Here is a 13,111-nt window from a genome sequence, read left to right on the forward strand (position 1 = left end):
AAAAAAAAAAAAAAAAAAACACCAGGGGGGGGTTTTTTTTTGATTTTTTTTATTTTATGGGGTTAATAACCATGTACATTTTCTAACTAGAAAATAAAAAGTTTTGTGTCTAAGCAATCACACGCAGGAATTTCCCCATGCCTCAGTGCTGAGGCAGGACAGACATGTTGTGAGTGCCTTAGGGCACACCCCAGGCCTAAGAGGTCACAGAGGGAGAGACGGCTTATAGTGGAGGCCTCCCTGTCCTGGGCTTCAGGGTGGGCATTGGTGTGTGCCAGGACCCTGCCTCCCCTCCACTCTCAGCCTCAGCCTTCTGCTGGTAGCATCTAATGGCACTTGGGTAAGACAGACATATATAGACCACTCCAGTGCCCAAATTTCCACAACAGCTGGTTTGGAAGTGCTCACCCAGCATGGCCCTGGGAAGGGGCAGGGGACCAAAGCTGCAGATGCCCAAAAATGATGTTATTTTGCGAAATCCTACCCGTTGATGCCAAAATCAGTCTACTTGTTTACCTTTCTGTCATGCAATCTTTCACATCTGATGGCAAGAAAGGGAGGCTGCTTATTTTAAAAAAAAAATTTTTTTTTTAAATTTTATGCATCACAAGGATCAGAGCCACAATCCCAAGATGTAGGCAGGCACCAAGAGCCACTTGAACACTCTTTAGAGTCCTCAGGGCCCCACTTGACATTTGCGGACCTTCACATCCAAGGCATGAGCTGCTGTTAAGAGCAGAGGAAGCCGCTGCCTGGCTGCCGGGCAGAGGGCCAGGACTGGCTGAGAGCTTTCAGAGTGACCAGCTGGAACCCCTCAAGATGACCAAGAAGAGAAGGGCATCGTTGAGGGACCTGGCCCTCTGAATAGGGTTGCCAGATTTAGCAAATAACAAAACAGAATTCTCAGTTCCATTTGAATTTCAAATAAACCTTTTTTATTTTTTATTTTTAGTATACATATGTCCCATACAATACTGGGGACATATTTGTACTTTAAAAACTATTTGTTATCTGAAATTCAAATTGAACTGGGCATCCCATACCCTACCTCTGAGGCAGTGATGTTTAAAACAAAATTTCCCTCATTTTTCCCCCGGCCCTGAAGGTGGACAAGGGAGACTCACATAGAGAAGCAGGCCATGGATGAGAATTGGACAGAGTGCTCTGCCCATCCTGCAAGCTGCAAACCAGCTAGTTTCACACAACTGCGTTGGAGTCAGCAAGGGCTCCTCCGAGGTCGATTTCTCTGAGGGAAGACTCCCAGTGTACCCCATAATGAATCCCGAGGACCTACTGACAGGTAGGTCCCCAGTGACAGGTGCTGGGTGCTGTCACTGGCACCAGATACAGCATTGAACAAGACAGATGTGGTCCCTCTGCTTTCATGGGACCGACATTCAGGAGAAGCCGGGAGACCAGATAGTCTCAGGTAATGATAAGTGGGAAGAATAAACCAATAGGCCCAAATGAGACGTGATGAGCTACTTTGGACGCTGTGTTCAGGGAAGGACGCTGAGAAGAGGACATTCAAGCTGAAAGCCACGTGACTAAGCAGGGACAATCATTGCAGGCAGAGGAATTAGTTTGTGCAAAGGCCCCGTGGCAGAAGACAGTTTATGTGGCCCAGGAGCAGAAAGACTACTGAGACTGCAATGAAGAGGGTAATGGGGGTGGGGGGAAGGGTGCAGGGTGAGGCTAGGGGGGCATCTAAACCAGAAAGGGGAGTTGAATTTTATTCTAAGTGCATGGGAAGGCTTTGGAGCATTTTTAGAATGACTTGATTGGATTCAGAGATGTGCACACCGCCCAAAGAAACACACAGCATCCTAAGCTGCCAGGACCAGAACCGGGGGCAGACAAGTAAGGTGGTCAGGGTGGGAAATGCAAGGAGACCCTCAATCTCAGATCTGTCTATGCACTGACTTTTACTGGCCCTCAGTCCCCTCTCCCAAACCCTGCACAGAAGCCACCTGATGACTGAATCACATGACCAGTCTCACCCTCTCAGCAAACCCGCCCTCCCTGTCTGACCTGCTCTGGACTAGAAGGAAGGATCGGGAGGGCATGGGAGAGCTTTACTCTGCACTCGGCCCTTCGGGGATCAGCTGAAGGTCTTGTTTGCTATGGGTTGGCCCCCTGGCCCCTCCCCACCAGCCTATTGTAACGAAGGAGAGACTCCAGGCCAGGCTCTCATCTCGGACACAGGCTTCCTAGAGCTGGGGGTCAGCAGTTCTGTCTTCTCAGCCGAGCCATGGCCAGCAAAGCTGTCAGGACAGTTTGAGTTTCTGGCCCTCCAGCCCAGCGGACTCTCCCCCTCAGCCGGGCGCCCCACCTCACATCACTGCATCTCGCCCCTTACCTCACGCCAGAGGGGGCCCCAAGCCTGCCTCTGTGAAGCAGGGAGCTCAGGGGCTGCTTCCCACCCCCTCAGCTGAGCAGCTTTGTGGCCCCCAAGGTTCCTTATACCTTCAGCCATAACCGGGAGCACTGGGCTCACCTACTTGACCTACCCCTGCCTGGGCAAAAGCCGGATGTCCTGGGGCCTGGACTTGAGGGAGGTCCCCATCTGCTGGCGAGAGGTGGTATCACAGCCTCAGGTGAGCTGCCAGGTCGCTCCTCTGTCCCGCTCCCACCTGCGGTACCTAAGAAGCCTATGTCCCAGCCACAGCTGATGTGTTTGGGGAGCTGTGTGTGTGGCCTCCTCGGGTTCCCTTGGTGGACACACGCACAGTCCTGGTCACTCAGCAGGTTGCCAAATCCCAGACCTCACCGAGGTACTAGATCCTCCATTGCAATCCCCACTGGGTTCCCTCTAACCTGACCCAAGGAAGTCGAGGCTGTCCGCATTCTGCGTGCTGCTACCGCAGAGGTCTGTGGGGGCTCCCTGTTTCCTGACCCCTGTCTCGGTACTGCTGTCCTGTTTCTCCACTGAACACAGGTGGTCAGGTTCAGCAGGCTCTGTGAGGCACCTGGAAGGTGGGCGTTGCCAGAGCCAGTCCTCCCCTCTCCTAGGAGTAGCCCAGTGCAATGTTCGAAAAGAGTCACCAGAGACGCTGTTGAATGCAAACTCCAGAGCCTCTGGCAACCTCGATTTGTTGTTCTGCTGGAGGCTGGAATGCTATTTTCAATCATTGCTACGGCCATAATCCTCAAACAGCGGGCATTCAACTTGGCGGGACATGCCAAGCTTGTTGACAACAATCCGAACCCCATTCTGATTCAACACGGGCTGGGGTGGAAACCAAGAATCTCTCTTTTAACAATAGGATCAGGTGATCCCAGAAACAGGTAAGTTTACTTACCCTAAAGAGACCCAGTAGTAGGTAATTTTATCCTCACTGAAACGTAGGAAAGTGGGAGTGACTACCATCCCCCTGTACAAACAAGGAACCAAGCTGAGACCAATGACCAGCCCGGGGTCATAACCAGTATGGAGCAGAGCTGAGATGAACCTGGGGATGATGCTCCAACACCTTGTAAACCTGTGCATCTTGTATGGGTACAAACCTGGGCAAAGCAAAAGCCCAAGGAGCTGATTGCTGTACCCTGGGAGTCAGGGACCGACCTCTGTTATAATGTTTCCACTTTCAAGGTGGCTTGAGATCATGAGGAATTGCTGAAACAGTGGTAAAGGGCGCAGTGAGGGACAAGGATGGGTGAGTAGGACATCTTGGCCCTGGGGCCCTGAACGTCCTGCGTCCAATACCTGGTCCACATCTATCAGCTATGTGACCCTAGTCAAATCATCGGACATCTCTGAGCCTCACACTTTTCATCTGTGAAACAGCTATCGAGATACTCACACTGCTGGGTTGTGAGATGAGAGGGGATGTGGAGGAAATACCTGGCACATCACAGTGCTCAGTAAAGGGTGCCTGTATGAGAATAGCAGCCCTGGTCTTGGAGGCAAAGGCTGGCTTGGGTCCGGGTTGATGCTGAGTAGGTGTGACCTGGAAGAGTCACCCAGTTCACTGGGCGACATCAGTGCAGAACACACATTAGACCCGCCCTGCACATCTTAAAGCCCGTTGGAAGAATGGGATGGAATTATGTGTGAGAGTATCTGATGAAGCTGAAAAGTAGTCCACTGATGGATGTCATCATTTTCATTTTAATTCCAGGCTACTTGCAATACCAAGAAAACCTCTCTTCCCTTCATGAATCTTTCTAAAGCCTAATGTGGAGGTTAGGTGGGGAGACCTCATTGGGATCTGGGTCCCCTGGGCCCCCTCCTCCTTCGGAAAGCTTTCCCGGATGCCCCAGGCTGGATTTGAGATCCCATTGCTATGCTCTCAATGCATCCAGGATTGGCCTCCACACTTTTCATTCCCTTAAATTCTTTACTTTCTCCTCCATCTACTCACCCCACCTCCCTCAGCCATCACCACCCTCTGTGAGTCCCCCTTAGCAAGGCCCATGTGAAATTCATCTCTGTCTGCCCAGACTAAGGGACCAGCCAGTGCTGATGAGTTGCATGCCTGGATTTCACCTCACTGGGAGTCTACTCTGTTTACTTTCTAGATAACTGTCCTTCAAAGAGTAGATCGTTCATTGTATGTGTCAACTTGAATTGACCCCGGGGTACCCAGATTAAATGTTACTTCTGAGTGTATCTGTGAGGGTGTTTCCAGATGAGAATTTGCATTTAAGTCTGCGGACTCAGTAGATGGCCCTCCCCAGTGTGGGTGGCATTGTCCAATCCATTAAGGACCCGGAGAGAGCAAAAAGTGGAAGGAGTAACTCACCCCTTTCCCCTGCCCCACTGTTGAGCTGGGACATCTCATCTCATCTTCTCCTGCCCTCAGACGGGGATTTATATCAACTCCCCTGGTTCTCAGACCTTTGGACTTGGACTCGGACTCAGTTACACCACTGGCTTTCCTGGGTCTCCAGCTTGCAGACAGCAGATCTGGGGACTTCTCAGCCTTCACAGTCATGTGAGCCAATTCATCATAATAAATAATATATATATATATCTCACCTGGTTCTGTTTCTCTGGAGAACTCTAACACATCACCTCTTCTCTTTTTTAGAGGAAGCGTTTAAGTGAAAAGCTAGAACTTTGGGTTCTTCCTCCTACTTTTCTGCAATATTTGGATGTGGACAAAGACCATTTTTGGGGTCTCCTTCCACCCAAACCCAAGAATACACTTGTCTTTCACTCCCCATCAGAATCCCCTGTACCCATCCCCATCCTCTTGGGACTCAGATATCTAACTCTGCTAGGATTTGTCATCAGAGGGATGGTTATTCCTTCAAAGAATTCATTTACATTCACACCCAGTAGGGTGGCTAAATTTTAAAAAAAGACAGTGCCAAGTGCTGACAAGAATGTGGGGAAACTGGAATCCTTATGGGTGGGGATGTGAAATAGTGCAGCTACTTTGGAAAACAGTTTGGCAGTTCCTCAAAATGTGAAATATAGAGTTGCCATATGACCTAGTTCACTCCTAGCTATATATCCAAGAAGATCTATGTCCACACAAAAACTGTCACACGAATGTTCATAGCAGCAACATTCTTAATAGCCAAAAAGCAGAACCAGCCCCAAAGTAAATCACCTGAAGAATGAGTGAGTGAAATATGGTCTATTCCTACAATGGAACATTTGGCCATAAAAAGGAATGAAGTACTAACATGTGCTGCAACCTAGACAAACCTTGAAAACATTATGCCAAGTAAAAGAAGCCAGTCACAAAAGACCACATATTATCTAGTTCAGTTCGACTTCTATGAAATGTCCAGAATAGATAAATCTACAGGAACACAAAGTCGATCTGTGGTTGCCTAAGGGTAGGGGCCGTGGGAGAAATGGGGAGTAACTGCTAATGGGCCTGTGGTTTCTTTTTAGGGGTGATGGAAATGTTCTGAAATTGATTGTGGAGATGGCTGCGTGACACTGAATATACTAAAAGCCACTGATGTGTACGCTTCAGTGGGTAAGTGGTATGATCTGTGGATTAGCTCTCAATAAAGCTGTTTAAAGACAAGAATATATTTGTAATCAAAAGAGGTCTTTCTGGTCTTAGTGATGTGGTTCAACTCACTGGCTGGCAGGTGGCAGAGTAGCCTTGCTTACCAGGTGGGATGTTTCCAGACTGAGCTTCCTCGAGCTCTTGGTTCCTCCTGTTGCTGGGAGGGAGCATTCAGGGACCCGCACCCCACTCCCACCGAAACCACCACCACAGAAGACAGAGCACAGAAACCAAAATGATCACTCCCACGCTTGTTCCTCACAATCGCTCTTCACACTTTTATTGTTATTTCTCTTCACATGGCAGATACAGAGCTGTCGTCTTGAAGACCACCACTGACCAGGAAATGCCACTTTTACAAAGCCATCCCCCCTTTTCAGGATTGGAACAGTTTTCCTGACCATTTGGGAGCATTGAAGGGTGACCAGCACATTTGCACATGCAAAAAAGGAGTGACCCCAAGGCCTCAGCCACACTTCCCAGCGCTCACCATGGGCTGCAGGTGACTTGCCAGGTTTGGGGTTTGTGAGCTCTCCTCGCTGCTGAAGGGGGAGGCCCTCAAGAACTGAGAGGCCGGGGTATGGCTCATGAGTGTTGACATTTACGGGACAAAAGCGTATCATTAGGATAAGGAACAGCCACAGCACTTCATGCTTGTGAGGGTTAACTGTAGGAGCCAGTGAAAGGATTCCAGTCTATGAAAATTTAAAGCGAACAACGGTTTTTAGCTGGGTGGGAAACAGGAAAACTGTGATGTCGGCCAATGATCACCATTTTTCTGCCCATGTGAGAGTCCGCATGAGACCCTTCTCCTAGATCCTTATCAGACCCCATACTGCAGCCGATTGACTGACTCATTAAATAACACAAGTTATAAAACTTTAAAAATGGGGCATTTACAGTCAGGGACATAAATACGTGCTTTTGAAAGTGTCTACATACATATTTACAGAGTTGCAAGATCAACCATAGTAGCCCTGAAAAAAAAAAATCCCTTTATTGTGTGACAAATCGTGCTCATCAGAGCTCCCTCCTTCCACTCTGGGTTTGATAGCTCACTACTGAAATTGGAGCTGAGAAAACAGCACCCAAATGGTCTCGGACATCCTCGTCTGGGGTCTGCCCCAAAGGCACAAAACCCAAGAACTTCACTGAACTGGGTTCGAACGCCAAGCTCAGCTCACCCGTTTCTCCGAGACATGGACTGACTGTCCTCCAGACAGCAGGAGTCAGCCCCGTCCGCCCCTGGCAGGATGGCCTCCGAAATCTCTTCTTCTTCCCTGTGTGCTTTTTAATCTTCCCATTTTTTTTTTTTTTTTCATTTCCCAATTTGTTTGCTTCCTATTGCAGCTAATTTGAGAAGCTCAGACATTAAAGGTGTTCATGGTCCCACCAAGTGTGGCAATGAAGGGCACAGGAGATCCCTCCCCTCCATACACCATCCCCATTCCCTGCCCTTCCCAAGGGAGGAAATAGATCTGTAAGTGGGGACAAAGTCTTTCTCCCAGGTGCACCTGATTTGAGGTTCTCTGCAAAGACTCAAGAGCAATGGACTGATGAGAATTTCAAGTCTGGAAATGACTCAAGAGCCAGAAACTCGAGACACCTTAGGCAAGGAAGGGGACTTTCCATGTGCTGGGGCCAAGGGGAATGTTCAGGCTTGGCTCCAACGTGCCAATATGCTATTGATTCCCAGAGATGTTGCGGGGAGAGGGAAGGTGGGGAGACAGGGGTGGTACTGAAGGGGAACTCGGCCTCCTCCTGAAGGCCTTCCTAAGGCTGACCCTTGGGTCAGACAAAAGTCCCCATAATGGCAAAAGACAACTCAAGAAGCTAAAAGCAGGGTCAAGGAGCTCTTGAAAAATTGCATAGTAGGAGAGGCCCCACCCCAACAAGAAGGCTGAGCTGCAGAACACGGTCCCAAGAGCTGCATCCAAGTATCATCCCAAAGGACAGCGTGGAGTCGGCCGCCTTCCTGCCGCCCCGGGGTTCGGGACCCCTGTTTGAAGACCACTCGCGCACCCGCACGAGAACATGTGAACACACACGCACGCATACATGCACGCACACACATGCACTCCCTTTCTCTTGCAGGCTCACACAACTGGGATAGGTCGGTACTCCCTGCAGGGCAGACTGCCAGTCCCTTTGGCTTCACTGATTCCAGGTCACTTCAGGTGCTGAGGAGAAAAAGAAAATAAAAATAATAACGGTGAGCACATATTCAGTGCCGATCACAGTGGTCCATGCGTTATTGCACTTAAATTTTGTAATTAAACTGTTTATTGAAACATACCATACATACAGCAAAAAGCGCAGCTTGATGAATTTTCACAGTCAATACACCTGCAGAGCTGGCACCCAGATAAAAAACCAGAACATGACAGTCGCTCATCAGCCCCCGACCCGTGACCCCTTTAAGGATACATGAACCCTCCTGCCCTCCGGAAGAACCACTGTCCTCACCTCTAACACCATAGACTGATTTCACCCATTTTTTAAGTTAAATAAATAGGGTCAATCAGTACATCTCCTCCTGCGTCTGGCTTTTTCCACTGAGTGTTTGTGAGAGTCACCCATTCTGCACGTGTGGTTGATGTTTTCAACCTTGTTGTTGTGTAGTGTGCTACTATAGAAATACACCACCTCTATCCATCTACTCCTCTGCTGATCCACTACTGGGAACTTCCAGTTTGGTGCCATGTGAGTCATGCTGCTAGAACATTCTTGTATGTGTCTAGAAGACACGTATGGCACATATATGTATGCATATCTGCTGAGCGGAAGTGCTGGGTCGTAGGACGTTCATAGATAACATATCAGCATTCTCGCAGTTGTTTCCTGGTGCACGTGGGTACATATCTGCTGAATGTGTCCCCAGCAGTGGGAACTGCTGGGTCCTGAGGTACCCACGTGTTCAGCATCAGTCGACACTGCCAAACAGTCTTCCAAAGTGATGGTACTCCCGCTTAATTTCCTTTGGATGTTCATAACAACCCTCATGACAGGCAACACAGATCCCCATTTTATATGAAAGAAGTGGAGGCTCAGAAAGGAGAAGTAACTTTTACAAGTCTGCCGATGATGAGCAGCAGAGGTGAGGCTTGAACCCAGGCCAGGCTCATTCACTCCAGCATGTGTGTGCTCTTCCAGTCAGGAGGGGATGGCTGTTCCCGCATGTTTCCTCCGCAGAAACCACATTTACAGTGCTTAGTCCAGAGCTGAAAATATGGGTGAACCCTTAGTAATGTTCACTAAAGACCAGGTGCGGTGGCTCACGCCTGTAATCCTAGCACTTTGGGAGGCTGAGGTGGGCAGATCATTGAAGGTCAGGAGTTCGAGACCAGCCTGGCCAACATGGTGAAACCCCCGACTCTACTAAAAATACAAAACTTAGCCAGGTGTGGTGGTGGGTGCCTGTAATCCCAGCTACTCAGGAGGCTGAGGCAGGAGAACCCCTTGAACCCGGGAGGCAGAGGTTACAGTGAGCCAAGACTGCACCACTGCACTCCAGCCTGGGCGACAGAGTGAGACCCTGTCTCTAAATAAATAAATAAATAAATAAATAAATAAATAAATAATGTTCACTGCATTGGGTTGAATTGGCTGGGCCAAGTTCAGGGATACAGTTCTCTTGCCCAGTGGACCTGGTCACTACTGCTAAAAGTAACTACTGCTATTATTATTACTACCACTAATAATGTAACATTTCAATAATAATAAAACCAGTTGTTTATGGAAGGCTTACTGCATACCAGGCACTTTGCTAAGGGCTTTTCATTCACTAAGCTATGCAATCCTCTCAACAAACCCATGACAGAGGTATTATTATTATTAACCCATTTCACAGATGCATGAATTGAAACCCACAGGAGTGAAGTAGCCACTGAAGGCATAGCTCCAGACACTGTGCACCTAACCACGACGCTATGTTCATTTCAGTTTCCTGAAATGTCTCGATGGGGCTGGAAAGGGCTGTTTGCAGGGAGTGAGACACTGTGCACCTAACCACTACGCTATGTTCATTTCAATTCCTTGAAATGTCTCCATGGGACTGGAAAGGGTTGTTTGTGGGGAGTGGGATGTCTTCAAGAGAAGTCGTGTCCCTTCCCAGAGGACGCCCGCTTATGCAGCAGACTGGCCTGTCTGCCTGTGCCCATGAGCCAGAGCAGGGGGAGAAAAGGAAGCAGAGGTGGGGCCAGCTATGGAGTGGCTGCATTCCCTTGGCCTGGCGTAGCCAGCAAGTGTGGGTCTCCCCTGGGTCACATGGGATCCATTAAAGAAGCCATCTTGCCAGTCCTCCACCGAGAGTGCAGCCCTCTGGGGAGGTCACAGCAGCAGGAGCTGGGGGCTGGACCTGAGGTGGAGGGCAGCTCTCATACAAGGGAGATGGGCCAGGATGGGCAACCTCTACACACTCCACTCCCAGGACCCCGGGAGAGAGCCCACGTCAGAAATCCTGCCCACAGAGGGCCCTGAGGCTGCCAGTCTTAGCCAAAGGAGCAGCAACAGCCGAGAGAAGGATCACAATGGTGGCCAGACAGGTGAGAGGCTGTCCCTTCCCTGGGCCTCTTGCTGAACCCCTGGGGTGGGAAAGACGCGGGGTGAACACAGGATGTGCAAAGGAAGCTTCCCTATAGACTAGGCAGTGCGGCACTTTTCTGCACTTAAAAGTGAACAGAAACCTCTGGGCTTTGTGTGAGCCGCAGGAAAGGGGGTGCCACAGAGACTGGTGAAAGGCAGTGCTTGCCAGAAATCATGCTTCTCCGTGTTCATTCTTCCTGCATTCAGACCGTCCAGGAGACGGGTGACGAAGCCTTGAAATCGGAATGGGCAAGAGCAGGCAAAGCAGCCAAGGCCGTGGGTCCTTCAAGAAGGTCATCCTTTTCTCTGAACAAAACCCACACGCACACACAGTTTTGCATGAAGGAGGCACGGTCCACTTAAAAGTCCAGGATCCGTCCCGGGAATCAGGAGACCAGAGTGTTGATGCCAGCTCTGCCACACGCCCATTCATGTCAGTTTCCGTCTCTGTAAAATGAGGGCTTTGACCTGCACACCTTCCTGAACTAAAATACTTGGTTGTGGCATTCTGATAAATCTGGAACTGTGTCAAACAGTGCTATGGACTGAACTGTGTCCCCCTAAAACCCTTATGCTGAAGCCCTAACCCCGCCATGTGATGGTATTTGGAGGTGGGGCCTTTGGGAGGTGATTAGGGTTAGATGAGATCATGAAGCACGGCTCATGATGAGATGCATGGACTTCTAAGAAGAGACACCAGAGAGCTTGGTCTCCCCCAGGCTCCCGCCACGTGAGGACACCGCAGTAAGGTGGCCGTCTGCAAGCCAGGAAGCAGGCCCTCACCAGAACCTGGCTATAGTGGCACCCTGATCTGGTACTTCCAGCCTCAAGAACCATCAGGAAATAAATTTCTGTTCAATATTTAAGCCACGCAGTCAGTGGTATTTTGTGATGGCAGCCTGAGCTAACTAATGCAAACAGTATAAAGAAGACTTTTTTAAAAATTATTTTAAAAATAATAAAAGTAGCACATGCTTGGTGTAAGTACCAATTTATAAAATGGAAAAAAAGCTACCTAAGATTTTAAGGAGCAAGTTTTAGTCACTTAGACATGAAACTGCTCAGTTTGGAGCCTTCGTTGTTGGTAAGCAAACAGAGACCGTAAGATGCAGAGGCAAATGACGTTAGGCCTCTCTTCATTTGATCAGCTAGCTTGGGAAACTGTATGCGTTTTTAAAGAAGGAAAAAGAAGGCCGCCACCTAGGACAGTGCCTGGCCCTGGGACACAGCCTAAATTCATAAGGCTTGGCAAATGCTACATACATTTCATCTTCGTCATGGCCAAGCCTGCAGTGGCCGACAGAAATGGCCCGGTCTGTTTCGGAAGGAAGCCAGCCCAGTTGCACCTGGCTCTCCTCCGGCTGCAGAGAACACCTGCTCTGGGGTGGACGCAATTCCCCGGTGCCCATCAACCCAGAAGGTTCATGCAGCAGCCTTGGCCACAAAGAGGATGCTGGACACAAATGGTTCCCAGAGGTGGAATTGCTCATCCTGGCATGGCCTCTCATTTTCTAGAAGACTCTAGCCATGTCCTATGTCTCTTCTCTTGGGGCCTCAATTTTTCCATCTATAAAATGGGAGGTTCATCTCCCAGGGCCTCCGAGTTCTGTACTATCTTAGAGACCATTTCAACATTGTTCCATGAGACTCCAGTCCAGGGTCTAGTCTCCAGGTTCCCCTGTCAGGGAGCAGCTGGCCCCAGAGAGACAGGTTCAGTTCCAGCAGCAGACAACAGACTCTCTGGGGAAGAGTGGATTTTATTTTTGCTCCCCTCCCCAAACCCCAGAGGAATAAAGCCAAGCCGGAAACTCCAACTGCTTAAGAAAGAGAGAAGTAAACAGCCGGGCGCGGTGGCTCATGCCTGTAATCCCAACACTTTGGGAGGGAGAGGCGGGCAGATCACGAGGTCAGGAGATCAAGACCATCCTGGCCAACATGGTGAAACCCCGTCTCTACTAAAATACAAAAAAAAAAAAAAAAAAAAATTAGCTGGGCGTAGTTGCGGGTGCTTGTAGTTCCAGCTACTCAGGAGGCTGAGGCAGGGGAATCTTTTGAACCTGAGAGGTAGAGGTTGCAGTGAGCCAAGATCGTGCCACTACGTTCCAGCCTGGCAACAGAGTGAGACTCCGTCTCAAAAAAAAAAAAAAAAGGGAAAGAGAGAAGTGAGGTCTTGGGGAGGGAGGGCAGGCAGAAGGAAGAAAGGGTCTTTTCTTCCTGGCATAACACAAAAGACCTCAGAGTTTCAGAATTCAGCCCATTCTTGCCTTGAACTACACTCATCCCAAACAACCCTGGCTTGTTTTAACCCCTGCCTTGTGTTAAGCAGGCATCCCCAAACCTAAGTGTGTCCCAGAACCCAGGGGGTCAACTGCTAGTGCAGGTTCCCTGGTCACACCCACCAGGATGGGCCTGTGCCAACAATACCCACCCACAAATACAAGCAGCACTGTGAGGGGTGGTGGCCAGTCCCCTCTCCCATTCACCCTGTATTCAGCGTCTGTCCTGTGCCAACCACTTCCATGCTGGGTATCTCACCGGGCTGATGTGACTTC

General features: G+C 49.5%; 1 protein-coding gene across 1 annotated transcript in view; it reads right to left on the reverse strand.

Moving 5' to 3' along the window:
* Window positions 1-6,226: 6,226 nt before the first annotated feature.
* Window positions 6,227-13,111, reverse strand: part of LOC108519969 (PR domain zinc finger protein 2) — a 45,913-nt gene continuing 39,028 nt past the window's right edge. Inside the window, exon 3 of the mRNA XM_017859261.1 lies at window positions 6,227-8,155. The gene's annotated coding sequence lies outside the window, so the exon portion shown is untranslated. The remainder of the gene's footprint in view (window positions 8,156-13,111) is intronic.

This window comes from Rhinopithecus bieti, unplaced genomic scaffold (assembly GCF_001698545.2).
Source record: "Rhinopithecus bieti isolate Rb0 unplaced genomic scaffold, ASM169854v2 scaffold_50015, whole genome shotgun sequence".
Lineage (NCBI taxonomy): Eukaryota > Metazoa > Chordata > Mammalia > Primates > Cercopithecidae > Rhinopithecus > Rhinopithecus bieti.